Source organism: Bos grunniens, chromosome 8 (assembly GCF_055505025.1).
Source record: "Bos grunniens cultivar Pamir isolate PY7600 chromosome 8, Bosgru_T2T1.0, whole genome shotgun sequence".
NCBI lineage: Eukaryota > Metazoa > Chordata > Mammalia > Artiodactyla > Bovidae > Bos > Bos grunniens.
The window spans coordinates 66,088,486-66,105,607 of record NC_141172.1 but is presented as its reverse complement, the minus strand read 5'-3'; the positions used below and the strand labels follow the sequence as shown (position 1 = coordinate 66,105,607).

General features: G+C 44.9%; 1 long non-coding RNA gene across 2 annotated transcripts in view; it reads right to left on the bottom strand.

Moving 5' to 3' along the window:
- LOC147367297 (uncharacterized) overlaps positions 1-7,882 on the bottom strand; it is a 28,523-nt gene extending 20,641 nt beyond the window's left edge. Inside the window, exon 1 of one of the 2 annotated variants that reach the window (XR_015169183.1) lies at positions 7,665-7,882. This is a non-coding gene — a long non-coding RNA (uncharacterized LOC147367297). The remainder of the gene's footprint in view (positions 1-7,664) is intronic. The other variant, XR_015169182.1, reaches the window with a different exon arrangement.
- Positions 7,883-17,122: the final 9,240 nt, after the last annotated feature.

Sequence of the window (17,122 nt, the reverse complement as noted above, 5' to 3'; positions counted from 1 at the left end):
TTTTGATTCTTACCTTGGTTAGTATTATTTGCAAAAGTAAAAATGACTCCAGTTCTCAGACTGAAAGCAGTGGTTCTCATACTTGAATGTGAATCAAAACCACTTGTTAAACACAAACTAGTGGCCTCCACCCCCAGAGTTTCTGATCCAATAGAAGAGGGTGGTGCCTAATAATCTGCATCTTGAATGAGGTCCCACACTTAGAAAATGACAGGACAAAAGATGAGCATATTGATCCCACAGATACATCTATCTTTGGATAACACTTTGATTTCATACTTTAAGGACCTCTCTCACCTTATCAATCTTTAACATATATTATAAAGTCTTATTGGAGAAGGCAATGGCAACCCACTCCAGTACTCTTGCCTGGAAAATCCCAGGGATGGGGGAGCCTGGTGGGCTGCTGTCTATGGGGTCGCACAGAGTTGGACATGACTGAAGCGACTTAGCAGCAGCAGCAGCAGCAGCCACTGGTATACTTCACCTTCATTCAACTGAAGGAGGAATCATATCCCATGTTTGAGGTAGGCAACAGCCAATGAATACTTGGCCAGGTATCATTTTGAATGGCAGCTTCAAGTTCTACAGACAGTGTTAGGCCACAGATGCATTCATCCCTTCAGAAAATCAGCCTCTGAGTCTCATTTCCCTGTTGGCCTTCAAAGGCTGGATGTAATGACAAGAAGAGAAATGGAATGGCTGCCAATTCCACCGCAGATTTGGATAATATCTTTGTTGATGCCAATGGCACCCCACTCCAGTACTCTTGCCTGGAGAATCCCATGGACGGAGGAGCCTGGTGGGCTGCAGTCCTTGGGGTCGCTGGGAGTCGGACACGACTGAGCGACTTCCCTTTCACTTTTCACTTTCATGCACTGGAGAAGGAAATGGCAACCCATTCCAGTGTTCTTGCCTGGAGAATCCCAGGGACGGGGGAGCCTGGTGGGCTGCCGTTTACGGGGTTGCACAGAGTCGGACACGACTGAAGTGACTTAGCTTAGCATAGCATATTTTACTATGACTATTTTTCATGAATATTTTAACATAACTGAGATAAGCATTTGGAGAAGGCAGTGGCACCCCACTCCAGTACTCTTGCCTGGAGAATCACATGGACGGGGGAGCCTGGTGGGCTGCGGTCCACGTGGTCACGGAGGGTCAGACACGACTGAGGGACTTCACTTTCACTTCAAGACATTCCTGTTATAACAGGCATCATTTAGAAGAAAAAAAAAAAATCTCTTGTTCAATTGACAAATGGTTGGGATATATTTTATTTGTATTTTTTTATTTGGCTATGCCAGATCTTAGTTGCCACACACAGGATCTTTGATCATAGCTGCAGCATGTGAACTCTTAGTTGCAGCATGTGGGATCTAGTTCCCTGACCAAGGATTGAACCCAGGCTCCTTGCAATGCAAACTCAGAATCTTAGCCACTAGACCACCAGGGAAGTCCCTGAAAGTATTCATTTTGTAAAGAGGTAGCAGGTCTGAAACTGAGACACGAGTTGATGAAGCTCAAAAAACAGGAATCCTTATGCAGGTGAGGAGACAATTATGAAGCACTCAGTCACTTTTAGGGTCTTTAAGAATCTGTACTCTGGAGCTGGAGCATCCACACACCTCTTCTGAGATATTCCTTATGTGCAGGCAAGTGTACTTGCTCCCACAGAAGGCCACAGTCCTGCCCATAGCTGATTAGATCAGGAGGACTGCCTGATCCAAATAGCCAGGCCCATGTGGGCACTTGATTCTGGAGAGACGGGGCTGATTTATCTTCTGGATGTTCAAAGGCAGCCAGTGCAGCTGACAGAACAGTGTAGAAGTAGAAAGGCACAGAGAAAAGGCAACAAGAAAAAAACAAACAAGAATGAAAAGAAACTACAGGCAGATATAGGAAAAGAAAAGGAAGTAGAGAAGGAAGAAGAGGTGGAGGAGTGAGGATGCATAAGTGGCTGGCGGGCCCCAGGGTTGTTCACCTTATGCAGCTGCTGTGGCCCCTCCCTCTCCTCCTCTGAGAACCCTGACTGAGGTCTGGAGAAGCTTTTCTTGTCTTTACAGTAAGCTCCCATAAGTTGACATAACCTGAGCAGGTTTCTAGTTTTTTCAAAGATATCTTTGTTAACAGAAACAGAGTCAAGAAGAAATTGTTACAGACTAGAATCTTGGGCCCAAACCAAAAATATGTGGGAAAACTGTAAATGGTTTAATTTCCATTTAACAATTAATCAAGTCTGGGGACTTCCCTGTCAGTCCAGTGGCTAAGACTCTGTGCTCCCAACGCAAGGGGCCAGGGTTTGATCCTTGGTCAAGGACCTGATCCCACATGCTGCAACTGAAAAAATAGGTAAATAAAATAAAAAATAAAAATATATCAGTTCTGATAAGTGGTTAATATCGATCACATACAAACAGCTCATATAATTCAACAATCAAAAAAAGACCCAATTTAAAAATGGGCAGGAAAACTGAATGGACATTTTTTCAAAGAGAGAATGCAGATAGCTAATAAGTACATGAAAAGATGCTCAACATCACTAATCATCAGGAAGATGCAAATCAAAACCACAGTAAGGTATCATTTCACACCTGTCAGAATGGCTATCATCAAAAAAAAACATAAGTAAGAAGTGTTGGCAAGGATGTGGCGAAAAGGGAACACTTGTACACTGTTGGTGGAAATGTAAATTGGTACAACCACTGTGGAAAACAGTATGGAGGTTTCTCAAAAAACTAAAATTCGAACTACCATAAAACCCAGCAATTTCATTCCTGGGTATATATCTGAAAAAATAAAACAAAATACAAAAACACTAATATGCACCATAATGTTCACAGCAGCATTACTTACAATTACCAAAATATGGAAGCAACCTAAGTGTCCATCAACAGATGAATGGATAAAGAAGATGTGCTACATATACAAAATGGATTATTACTCGGTGATAAAAAGGAGCAATATTGGGTCATTTGTAGAGACATGAATGGACCTAGAGTCTGTCATACACAGTAAAGTAATTCAGAAAGAGTAAAACAAATACCGTATATTAACACATATATGTGTAACGTAGAAAAATGGTACCAATGAACCTATTTGCAGGGCAGGAATAGAGTCACAGACATATAGAACAGATATGTGGTCATGTAGATGGGGGGGAAATTGGAAAATTGGGATTGATGTATTTGTCCTGCCATATGTATGAGAACCTACTATATAGCACAGGGAGCTCAGCTCAGGGCTCTGCGATGACCTAGATGGGTGGGATGGGAAGAGGGTGGGAGGGAGATCCAAGAGGGAGGGCATATATGTGTGCATACAGCTGATTCACTTCGTTGTATAGCAGAAACTAGCACAACATTGTAGAGCAATTATACTCCAATAAAAAAATATTTGAATTAATGTGACCTCTTCAGGGCCTCACACTTCATGGTGACCCTAATTAGATAGGTGTGACACACAGATATAAGGAAGATTAGTGATGGCATAGATTAGGCAGCCTCCTCAACATAGTTCCTGGATTCCCTGTACCTCCTACAGCATCACATTTACTGCACCCTCTTTTACTTACTCAATGATCATATTCCCTACCAAGACTGTAAGTTTCATGAAGACAAGGACGTATCTGTCTTGCTCACTGCCCTGTTCCTTGCACAGTGAAAAGCATGACTGCTTCTCTTGAAATATTTGTTGAATAAATAAGAAAATCATATTACATAAGTAAAATGGTGGGGGAAAAAATGGGAACGTTAAATTTGGAAATGAGTAGTTCAAAATGGACCAGATTCTGATTTTTAAAAATCTGCAAGGTTTTCAAGTGGAAAAGGGAATTTGTTTACTTGGGTTGCTCAATGAGCAGAATGAGCATGGTAGGGACTAGAGTACTGGACTAGTAGTCAGAACCCTGAGTTCTGAACACTGGGATTGAAAAAATAAATAAAAGGATAGAGAATGGTAGAAGCTACATTTCTCATAGTTGGAGTAGGAGGTTACAGATAAGGGGCAAAGACTAAAATGAACCATGTAGTTCTGAACTACAGCCTGTGACGTCAGTGGAAATTCTTATTTAGCTTAACTTAGGAAATGGTGAGTAATAGTAGAAATAACATAGACTTGTATGGATACACAGTTTAACATATTAATACATACCTTTACTCTCTAGCTCAGACAGTAAAGAATCTGCCTGCAATGTAGGAGACCTGGATCCAATCCCTGGGTAGAGAAGATCACCTAGAGAAGGGAATGGTTACCCACTCCTGTTTTCTTGCCTGGAGAATTCCATGGACAGAGGAGCCTGGTGGGCTACAGTCCATGGGGTGGCAAAGAGCTGGACACAACTGAATGACTTAATTTTTTTTTTTCTTTTTTACTTTCTAGCACTGACAGGGCCTAAAGGCAATGACATTCCAATTTCAAAACAATGAGATTAGAGCAAATGCTGGTTTACCACTCTCCAATAAAAGGATTCAGGGATCCTTGTTGAAATGACTGACTTGACATAAAAAACAATGAAATAATGCCATGTGAAGCAACATGGATGGATGCAGAGATTATCATACTAAGTGAAGTAAGTCAAAAAGAGAAAGACAAATATTATATGATATCACTTATATGTGGGATCTAAAATACAACAGAAATGAACATACTAGGAAACAGAAACAGACTCACACACATAGAGAACAGACTTATGGTTGTTCTCTAGGTTGTTCTCAAGGAGGGTGGAGGTGGGAGAGGGATGGACTGAGAGTTGAGATTAGCATATACAAACTCATATATATAAGATGGATAAACAACAAAGTTTTACTATATAGCACAGGAAACTATATTTGATATCCTGTGATAAACCATAATGGAAAATAATATGAACGGAAGAGAATATGAAAAGAATATACATATATATATGTATATATGTACAAATGAATTACTATGCTGTATAGCAGAAGGAGTGATGCTGAAGTTGAAATGCCAGTATTTTGGTCACCTGATGTGAACAACCGACTCATTGGAAAAAGTCCCTGCTGCTGGGAAAAGTCCCTGATTGAGGGCAGAAGGAGAAAGGGGCATCAAGAGGATGAGATGGTTGGGTAGCATCACCAATACAACAGACATGAACTTGGGCAAACTTTGGGTGATGGTGAAGGAAAAGGGAAGCCTGGTGTGCTGCAGCCCATAGGGTCAAAAAGAGTCGGACACAACTGGATGACTGAGCAACAACAGCAGCAGCAGAAATTAACTTGAGACTGTAAGTCAACTCTACGTCAATATGTTTTTAGAAAATAATACCTACCCTTCCTACATTACAAGGTTGGCAAAGATCAAACAAGAGAATGTTTGAAGTTCAAAAGTATGAAGTGCTCTACAAATAGATTAAGTCTCTGCTCTGTTGAGAAAAAGGAAATCTTAAAGTCCCACATCTGACGCCTGGGCCAAGATTCTGTCAATCTAAAACAAGGGTGTTTTTCCTCAAATCCCCCTAGACATCTCAGAGATAGTTTGCACTTCTCTCTGTCTCCCTGCCTGGTGATAACAGGGCTGTTAATTTGTTTTTTTAGTTGTGGTGATTTCACTTGCTACATAAATGTCAAGTTCCACTTGGGTAGAAGTTAATACATAATGTCTTCCCTTCCCTCATGAGCACAATCCTGTTAAATTATCCCTTTATGCACACATTGATTTTTTCTTTTTTTTGCTTTTCAGTTTTAAGTGCTAAAAATAGCATATTCTACCCCACCGCTTTACTGCTTTCAAGGCAATGAGAATAGTGCCTGCCATGGTGGGAATTTAACAAATTGTAGTGAAGTTGACTGTTCTTCAAGATAGCAACAGCACCGCCAAATGGGCATTTATCAAGGGCAGCCTGACAATCCCAAATAACCATACATTTGTAGCCTTTCATTCACAATTCCCTGTAACCTTCATGCACAAGATAGGTTTTATTTTTCCTATTAAATTGAGAGGGAAAACTAAGGTACAAAACAATTAAATGCCTTTGTAAAGTGCCTTGGGCTTCCCTGGTGGCTCAGTGGTAAAGAATCCACCTGTAACGAAGGAGACCCAGGTTTGGTCCCTGGACCGAGAAGATCCCCTGGAGAAGGAAATGGCAACCCACTCCAGTCTTTTGGCCTGGAGAATACCATGGACAGAGGAGCCTGGCGGGCTACGGCCCATGGAGTTGCAAAAGAGTTGAACCTGACTTAGAGACTAAACAATAATACAGTACCTGGATCCTAGCAAGGCTGGACCTAAACCTACAAATCTGGCTTCCTATTGGCCCAGTACTCTTATTCCTATATCTTCAGACACATTTCGATGACTCTGCCTTTCCCATCGGTTGACTGTACTTCCAATCCACTCTTAGGATCATGGCATGCAGACTTTTCAATCCTGACCAGTCTTGCTAGGAAAGGCTCTGACCTTTTTCATGGCACCTTCTCAGACAACCCAAGAGAGGCCCAAGCAAAGAAAGTGTCTCAGAACAAGAGAAAGTAACCAGGAGAGCAGACTTGTCTCTTCTGTGAAATTTCAGTGTTGGTTCTTATAGCTGATCAGAATACTGGGCAACAAGCACCAGCGAGGGGCTTAAAGTCTGCCTGAGACAGGAGGAAACTCTGAGTTAAAAAGATGCGCCCTTCAAGTGTAGACAGTGACTTTCAACTCAAAAGCACTTTCACACTGTCACCTGATTTGGTCTTGGTAATAACTCAGTGAGATGTGTGTCAGATGGGGGTGAGGGGCAGGGCTGACCAGGAGGAGGGGGAATCTCTCCACTTTACAGCTAATCATCTGAGGTTAAATGATATTAGTGGTCATGCAGCTAGATAGAGATACTCATGAACTCTGGCCTTTGGAAAACAACACTAGAAGATGCTGTTTTGTTCACAAATAAATCTCAAGGATTGACTCACATTTACAGGGATTTATTTGGAAAGGCTCTTTTTGGTCTCCCAGGAATAATACCACAGAGGGAAACACTGTCCGTTATTCTCTCTCTCTGCAAAAGGCTGACTCTGCACTATTTTTTTTTTTTTTAACTTTTTGTTTTATATTGGAGGATAGCTGATTAACAGTGTTGTGACTGGGCAGGAGCAACATATGTTCTATGTATTAGTATTAGTCATATTATGTATTAGTCATACATATACATGTATCTGGGGCTTCCCTGGTGGCTCAGATAGTAAAGCATGTACTTGCAGTATAGGAGATCTGGGTTTGATCCCTGGGTTGGGAAGATCCCCTGAAGAAGGGAATGGCTACTCACTCCAGTATTCTTGCCTGGAGAATTCCGTGGACAGAGGAGCCTGGTGGACTATAGTCCATGGGGTCTTAAAGAGTCAGACAGACTGAGTGACTGAGCGCAGGACACCATACGTGTATCTATTCTCCCCCAAATTCCCCTCCCATCCAGGCTGCCACTGATCCTGCATTATAAACGGTAGGTTCACTCACACTTTTCCTTTCAAGGCCAGGGAGGCCCCCTTTCCCTAGACCTGGCTTTTCCATGAGAATCTCGAAGAGACAAGCTAGGAATGTTTGTTCTTAGCTTTTAAACCAGTGAGAGACTTCCCCATGCCAGAGGGAGCGGGACTTTCCCAGAAATCCCTCTTGTACAAGAGCCCCCACTTTTTGTCCCTCCCTCTGCACCTCAGTGCAGGGTTCCTTACCTTCTCCAGCACCCCTTCACCCCTTCATCACCAGCAGGGCAGCCTGCCAGTCCACACCTCCCGCCTTCTTAGCAAGCAGCTGCTCCTTCCACACAGATTGGGTCCAGGGGCAGGCCAATAAATGCAGGTCTCGGGGGAGGGGAAGCTGGAGACGCTCTTCTGAGAGGCTGTGAGAGCCGGCAGGGTGGCCCCATTGAACCCCTTTCCCCTCCCACTGCGGGGCGGTGGTGCGGGGGTGGCGGGGAACCTCAGCACTGCTAGTTGAAACAGGATTCCCCCCTCCCCTCTCAGCAGCCAGGCTTTAAATAGGATTAATGAGAGAGAACATTCTAAACACTGCTCTGCGAGGTTCCAGAACCAGCAGCCGGCTACTTCCTCTCAAGCTGCCATTTTGGACTCATTCCCCCGGCTGCCCTCCTGACTTCCAGCTACTTCTTTCCCACTGGGTGTTACAGCTCTCTGCTCAGAACCTCGCTAGGAGCTCAAGGACAGATGAGTGTCCTCCACCCACTGCCAGGAAGTGCCCTCTGCTGTATTCACTGAGACTGATTATCTTCTGTGATAAAATTCAGACCTTAGGGCAGTGGGTGGGCACGAAGTGGAACAGAAAAGGAGCAGCCCTAATCTGTGGAGGACGAATCATATTCACTCTGGTGTGAAGGGCTCTTTCATATCATGGGGGACTTCCCTGGTGGTCCAGTGGTTGAGAATCCACCTTGCAATGCAGGTGATAGGGGTTTCATCCCTGGTTGGGGAGCTAAGATCCCACATGAAGCAGAAGTGAGCCTGCAGGCTCTGGAGCCCAGATTTGGCAACTAGAAAGGCCATGTGCCACAAGGAAAGATTCTACATGACATGGGGAAGATCTTGTGTGCTGTGTGCTCAGTCACTTCAGTCTTGTCCAAGTCTTTATGACCCACCTGGACTGTAGCCCGCCAGTCTCCTCTGTCCATGGGATTCTCCAGGCAGGAATACTGGAGTGTGTTGCTATGCCCTCCTCCAGAGGATCTTCCTGACACAGGGACCAAACCCTCCTCTCTTACATTTTCTGCATTGGCAGGTGGGTTCTTTACCACTAGTGCCAAGCTGGGAAGCCCCTTGTGTGCTGCAACTAAGACCAAAAAAATAAAAATTAAAAAAAAAATAACAATCACAGTACCCACAGAATTGTAGCTGTTTGATTTGGCCGCACCTTGAGGTGTATGGAACTTCCCTGACCAAGCATCGAATCCACCCCACCCCAAAGCAGATCTTAATCACTGGCCCACCAGGGAAGTTCTGTAGATATTATTTTAATCACCTGTAATTTTTTCTTGCATCCCTCTCTGTGAGATTATAGTGTTAAAATCACTCAAAAGTGCCAGAAGCAGAGGATATGGGAGCAAGAGATTTGGCTGAGATCACATAGGGACTGAGGGCAGAGTCTGATTCAAACTCAAGGCTGCAGCTGCAATCGATAGACTCAAAATGCTGTTCTCAGAACTTCCCTGATGGTGCAGTGGATAAGAAAGCACCGGCCAATAAAGGGGACACAGGTTCAATCCCTCAACCAGGAAGATCCCAAATGCCTCAGAGCAGCTAAGCCTGTGCACCAGAACTACTGAAGCCCGCTTACCCTGGAGCCTGTGCTCTGCAACAAGAGAAACCACTGCAATGAGAAGCCCACGTCCACCATGAAGAATAGCCCTGGGTCTCTGCAATTAGAGAAAGCCAGCATGCAGCAATAAAGATCCAGCACAGCCAAAAACAATAAATAAATAATGAATTTTTAAAAATGTTCTCTTTTCCACTTCACCATGCTGAATGGGTTTTGGGCCAAATCGTGAGGATTTTTTAATTGGAAGAAATAGGGCAGAAAAGGCCCTGCGTTTCTGATGGGGGGAGGAGAGATTGCACAGAGAACCAAGAGCAGCTGAAGGGTTTTCCTATAGGTTGGATGCTGGGCTCAGCTTGTCACAAGTGTTGATGCATTAAACACTCAAGGCGACTCTGCAAGGCAGGTGTAATAGGGAACTTCAAGCAAACTGAGGCTCTCTCACAGGAAAAGTTAGTTCAAGATCACCAAGAGCCTCTTCTTGCCAAAGTGCTCAAGTGGCACCTGCAGCTGTCCTTTTTTGCTGCTCCCAGTGACTGAAGCGACTTAGCAGCAGCAGCAGCCACCTTAGGTAAAAGAGTCAGAAAATGCCAGGAGCGACCTCAGAGATCACCTGGTACAGCCACCCACCGCCTTCCCTTCTCTGCCCCTTTTCTGCCCTCTATTTTTGGAGCTGGTGAGATGGAGGCCTTCTCAATCATTCTGGGAATGAAAGCAAAAGAAATGGTCAGCATGGAGCAAATACAGTGAGTCGGGGAATAAAGGCAAAATACAGGGTGAACACCTAGAGAATTCAATACACAAAGTAAAGGCAGTGAAGTTAGTCCCAGAAGATGGGAGGGAAGAATGGCAATGCTACTTGAGGAGTGGAGTGACCTGGAGGATTCAGTTAGAAACCCAGGCAGGGGGCTTCCCTGGTGGTCCAGTGGCTAAAACTCCATCTTCCAATGCAGGGGCCTGGGTTTGATCCCTGGTTGAGGAACTAAGATCCCACATGCCACAGGGCAGCTAAGTGCCACAACTAGAGAAGCCCACATGCCACAATGAAAAACCCACACACAGCAATAAATGAAGATCCAGTACATACATCCCCCCCTCTAAAAAAAAAAAGAAAGCCAGGCAGGCCAGCGGGAGCTCAAGTCCAGGGCAGGTCCCAGGCGACCAGTCTTGATGTCACCAACTCTTAGGGGACAGCATCAGCCTTTCAGTCTAGGGCTCCCTGAACTGCTTCTTCAGAAAGAGCTGAGTAAATGTGTAAGTTCTGTTTCAGCACAAAGGGTCTCAAAAGCCTCTCTGCTATTTTTTTTTTTTCCTTCCCCCTGGGCACGGGAAATGAGCCTGCCAACATGCTCCATAGGGGAACTAAATGATTACCCAGAAGTCACGGTCTCATATGCTCTATTTGCTTAAATGAGTTGAGGGCTACAAGCAAATGTGGGCTTGATGGGGCCCATTTACCCAAGGCCTCTCTCAGTACTGACAAAGGTCATGCCAGCTTCTTTGTCTGCCTGTCGTTCCTCAGCCCTGGGGAGGAATCAGCCCAAAGCCAATTAGTCCATTAGTCACCATCCACGGGCAGCAGCAGACTGAGGGTTACGAGAGAGATAAAGAAGTAAGAGGTGGTCGCTGACCTCAGTTAGTCATTAACTATTTGTGGAAGGCCCTCTCATGGACCAAGCATGGAGCTGGCCACTGAAAAATCTAGTAGGAAAATAAGGTGCATTCACCTAAAACAAGAAAGCGCAAGTCACAAAGTGTGCAAGAAGGAAAGAAGAGCAGGACACAGACATGACACATTTGCTAGGACTTCCAATCATGGAGTGGGAGTAGGGGATACAGGAGGGCGGGGTCAGGGCTTGGGGAGGGCCTTGAAAGATACTTCCATTCTGCCCTGAAGGAAGGCAAGGGCATGGTGGTGGCCTTGATGGAGGTGGGGAAGTTGTGTGGAAGTAAAAAGACATATCTGTTGGGTGGAGGGAGGAAAAGGAATGCATAGGTAAGAAAGAGGCATACGGCAGAGATGCTAAGAAAGAAGTTTAATCCTGATGGTGGAGGGCTTCCTTGGTGGCTCTGTGGTACATAATCCACCTGCAATGCAGGAGACCCAGATTCAACCCCTGGGTTGGGAAGATCCCCTGGAGAAGGAAATGGCTACCCACTCCAGGACTCTTGCTTGGAAGATCCCATGGACAGAGGAGCCTGGCAGGCTACAGTCCAAGAGGTCGCAAAGAGTTGGACACTACTGAGTGACTAACACCTTCACTTTCACTTACACTTTGGGGCAAATTACTTAGCTGCAGTTTCTTCACTTGGAAAATAGAAATAATAATGATTTCTATAACTAAGTAAGATAATGTAGATAAAATGCCCAGCAAAGTAGAGGGATGAAATAGACAAGCAATGATTGTCAATTCTCGCCACAGGTTCCCCCTTCTCACTTGAAGACAAGAGATACAGGTATGTCCCAATATCTATTCCACTTCCAATCCCTTGGTAAAAGCCAATCAAAATAATCTCACTGGATTTGCCAATGCCTGCTTGCTGATGTGGCTAAGCTTGTTCAGTGTCAGCAGGAAAGATTTTTCTCACCTTTCAGGAAAGGTTTTCTTGATCCTAGGACAGAGATTCAGAAACAAAAGTACTTTAATCCTCAGACCATTGCTGGATTTTGGGTGTACCAATGGGACAGAAAGATCCAGCCTATAGTCCTAAACAATCATTGTGAGGGCAAAGCACTTACTCTGAAGATACCAAACCAGGAAATGGAGACCTGTTCTCTGATGATATTGTGAATCCACGGTATGCACTAACCTGGGAGCTGATCTCTTCACTTATTCATTCATGAGTGGTTTTCTTCCTTTTGTTTAACCCAGTTTGATTCAAGCTTTCCTAATACTATAAATAGAAACAAAATGGAAACATCTGCCTGCTTCAGACTTTTAGATAAACTAGTCCAAACCCTGGAAGAGACAGATTCCCTAACAAGTGATATAGCCCAGAACCTTTCAAAGCAAGGATGCTGAATGAGAAATAACCAACCACCTCCTACTGAAAATGGTGCTGGGATACGAGGAATCAAGTCAGAATATTTTCTTCTCAGTTTTTCCATAATCTAGTTTAACCTTGCATTTACATTGAAGCTTTTGCTAAACAGTTATCTTGTGAGTTTTGGTGGCTGGTGGCTGGACAAAACCTCTTCACACTAAAGCTAGTTAGTGCCATTTGAGCAAGCTTTGCCGGTGGCTCCGCGGTAAAGAATCCTGCAATGTTAGAGCTGTGGATTTGAACCCTGGGTCAGTAAGATCCCCTGTAGGAGGGCATGGCAACCCACTCCAGTATTCTTTCTTGGAGAATCCTGTGGACAGAGGAGACTTGCAGGCTACAGTCATAGGGTCACAAAAAGTTGGACACGACTGAAGCAACTTAAAATGCATGATCACCATTTGAACCCTTTGCTTTAGCTAAGGTGACTGCTTTACTATTCTCTGCTCAGGGGAAGGCTGCCTACCTGTGGTCTCCACTGCCCAAACCAAAGCACATCAGGCACTGGATCAGTCACACGGTTGCTGAGTTGGCACAGGAGCCATGCCTTAGACCCTGGCGTCCCAGTGAAGCTGGGCCAATTTCTTATCTTGCTCTTTGACTCAGTTTTCCTTTAGATGAAAGAATGGGGTGGACATATTTCCTAAGGTGACTTGAACATCTTAATGGAGATGAGTCATCCCAGGATAGGAATTCTGAGGTCAGCACGTTCTCCCCAGGGCCTGGAGGTGTGTTTGTTCCCTCCACAACTTCCCTGGTCTCCTGAATGGGAATATAGGTTAAGAATTCAGAGTAATAATATAATAATGTCAGATAATAATGTCACCGATGATAATGGTGGTGATAACAATAATGCTAAACAACTTCTGGAAGTTGTGTAGTACTTTCTAGGAGAGGAGAAAGACTATTTGCATTTTATCTAACTTGTTTTCTTAACAGGTAGAGAAGTCAAGGGAAGAGATGGCCCTCTCAAAGCACAGGAGTTTAGTGATATCCAGAGATAAGAGATGTAAGGTGCCCAGAGATGTACAAGAAATGTAAATTCTGGTTCTAAGAGCTTCACATCCTGGAGGGAGACAGGACATTGGTTGGGCATCTTCTAAGATCAGGAGGCATTGGCTTTGCCTGAAGGAAAATCAACCTACCCCCACTTCCCTAGGCTAGCTGGAAGATAGATGGAGTAGTGGAAGCCTGTTGATCCGTTAAAGCTTTTCTCAATGCTCTGCTGCATGCTAACTCACTTCAGTCTTATCCAGCTCTTTGCAACCTCATGGACTGTAGCCTGCCAGGCTCCTCTGTCCATGGAATTCTCCAGGCAAGAATACTGGAGTGGGTTGCTATGCCCTTCTCTAGGGGATCTTCCCAACCCAGAGATCGAACCCATGTCTCTTATGTCTCCTGCACTGACAGGTGAGTTCTTTACCACTAGCGCCACATGCTCTAGCATAATAATATTTTCTCACCTGCTTTCAGAGATTACCCAGCCTCAGTTAAATACAGTCATCCTTTCTTACCTCCCAACACAAAGCGCTGAATTTTTAGACTCAAAATAACGTTAAACTGTTATTTAACATTTTTTACTTTTCTTACCACTTTGATTTCATATTTTCATATTTTGGTTTTCATATTTGCATCAGTGCCACAGACAGGGCAAATATTACTAGGCCCATTTTACTGATGAGCAAACTGAGTCTCAATACGGTGACTACAAGGTTACAAGTTTGAAAAAGCGGGAATAGATGTGAATCTTTTGTATACGAGTTCATTCCTCTCTCTGCAACATCATCCTGCCTTCCACCATATAATTTATTTAAGTACTCTTTGAGTGCTTGCTACATACTAACAATATGCTGGGGATTCAATGTCAAATAAGAAAGATGTTGGGCTTTGAATAAGAAACTCACAGGAGAGTTGAAGACAAACAAGAAGTCAGGCGGTTATTTAAATTGTGATAGGAGAAAGTACATTGAAAAAAGCAGAGGTGCTTCTAGCTCAGACCAGCTGTCGGGTTACTGGGCCATGGGCTTGGTCCTCCGTGGCCAGTCTGAGGTCCTAGAGCTGAGTAACAGAATAAGTAACAGAATAAGCTAGAACAGTAAGCCATTTGAGCCTCAGATAATGAGTTGATGAAGATGGCAGGGAATATTTTATAAGAGCATAGTTCGTGACCCAGTTTTCTAGACTCACCTCAAGCAAGGGAGAGCCTGAGAGAGGCAGGGGGATAGCCAGGACCTAGAAGGATGACACGCCGTCACTAGACAACAGGAGAGGAGCCACAGTGAGACTCCCACCAGAGGTCTCGGAGGCAGACACACCCAGGCATTGCATTTCCATACCCAACAGCTGAATCAGGAAGCTAATTATGGCCTCGAACTTCAGGAGACCACATTCCTGAGGCTTTTTTGACCACACACATGCACACACACTGTACCATCATGGCTCTCCTCTCTCATTCTTCATCCTTACTCTGCCCCCTTTCTCCATACACCCCACTTTATCTCTGAAGCTTCCCTGCACAGGGTGTTTCTATTCTTCCATACTGTTTCTGGATTTCACCTCTCACACACATCACTGCTCTGCCCAGACCCTTTGCCTAACTCAGTCCTTCTAAGTGGGCTGTACATCAAACCCTAGAATGCATTTTAGGTCTTAAATTTTGACAAATAGAGAATGACTTTTCCAATGAGGGATGAGTACATACAAAGGTGGGTAGGAAGTATTGTCTGAGAAAGCTGAGTAACCCGTCTTGGGGTTGACACAAAGCAATTGTAGTATTACTTATAATAGCTGTTCTGTATATGTACTTTCATGGCAGCTATTATAAACAATGCTACAATGTCTCTGTGTCAACCCCAAGATTTATAATTGCTGCCATGTATATGCACTTTCAGGGCTTCCCAGATGGCGCTAGTGGTAAAGAACCCCCTTGCCAATGCAGGAGACATAAGAGATGTGGGTTCAATCCCTGAGTCAGGAAGATCCCCTGAAGAAGAGAATGGCAACCTGTTCAAGTATTCTTGCCTGGAGAATTCCATGGACAGAGGAGCCTGGTAGGCTACAGTCCATAGGGTTGCAAAGAGTCAGACACGACTGAAGCGACTTAGCATGCACACATATGTGCTTTCCACGCGTTTGCATGTGTGCTAAGTGACTCTCATCAGGAAGTTTCCATAAGCCTTTTATCCTTATCAGAGGGCAGACAGAATGAAAACCACAATCACGAAAACTAATCAAACTGAGCACATGGGCCACAGCCTTGTCTAACTCAATGAAACTATGAGCCATGCTGTGTAGGGCCACCCAAGACGGACGGATCAAAATGGAGAGTTCTGACAAAATGTGGTCCACTGGAGAAGACAATGGCAAACCACTTCAGTATTCTTGCCTTGAGAACCTCATGACAGTATGAAAAGAATACTGGGGCGGGTTGCCATTTCCTCCTCGAGGGGATCTTCTGAACCCAGGGATCAAACCCACGTTTCTTATGTCTCCTGCATTGGCAGGTGTATTCTTTACCACTAGTACCACCTGGGAAGCCCATACTTACCACATACTGGGATTTTTATTTAATCCTCACAACAAATCCATAAATAAGTAATTCATTCATTCAACAATTATTTACTGAGTGCCTACTATGTATCAAGTTCTGAGTGTTGGGGATATATGTGAACAAAAGGAATCAAGTTGTTCATTCATGAATAAAAGAGAAAGTCCCTGCTCTCAGGGAGTTTACATTCTGGGAATTGTTATCCCAATTTTATAAAGGAAGGAACTGGGATATAAAGAATTTAAGGCAGTGACTCAGGGTCATAGAGTTGATAAGTAGCAGAGCTTGTCTGACTGACCCCTTAAACCTCATGCCTCGCTGTCTCCTAGGAAGCCAAGGATTGAAAGATGGAGTCTTTAGGATCAAGAACTGGAGACAGTGAGGATCCTCTACAGGGTTTCAGGTGGAGAAATGGCAGAAACAATATGGTGTGGTTCCCTTCAGGCCATCTTCCCTCATCATTCTACTTATAATCAGAAGCCAGGCACTTCAATCTCCCCACACCCCCCCCCCCCCGCCCCGGCCCTCGACACTCCCTGGGCAGAGTCATGCCTGGTTTTAATGAATTAGATTCCATGCATCTTCAGGACCCCAGCCTCATCCAACCCTTGGAAACCCAATAAACTGGCCCTTTGTCCAACCAAATCTTGTAAACTTGGGTCCTCTCCTACCTCAAATGCTAGAAGTTGAAAGTGGGTGGTGGAGAAAATGATAGTGTTAGAAAGGTACTGGGTAAGATTACTAGCTATAAACAGTCCTCAACTTTCACCTGAAACTTTTCGGAGTGGGAGTGCCAGTGGTCTAGGCTCCAACCTGCAATCCTGGCGAGCCAATGCCTCTTACCAGGCTGCTGGTACCTTCTTTGAACCTAGAAATCCAGGGGACTGAAGTGGGGAGATGGTGCTGGGGAAAATGAAACATTGTAAGAAGGCTGTGAAAAGAAGGGGGAAATAAGAAAAAGACAAAAAAGGAATGGGGGAAGAAAAAGAGGGGGGAGAAAAAGATCGAGCAGACGGGGCTACCCGGAGGGATCTGCTGAAAGTGAGATCGAAGAGTTGGGGGAGTCGGGACCCCGCGCGGTAGGCGGATGCAGGCGAGCGGGAGGTGGAGGGCAACCCCAGCTGTCAGTTGGGAACAAAGGCCGCCGAGCCGCTGGGAAGAGCCGCCGGCAGCCCTAGCCAACGAGCGGCGCCGGCGCCGGCGCCGGCCCCGCCCCGCCCCGCCCCGCCCCGCCCCGGCCAATGAGCGGCCCCAACCCCGCCCCGGTCCGCCCGC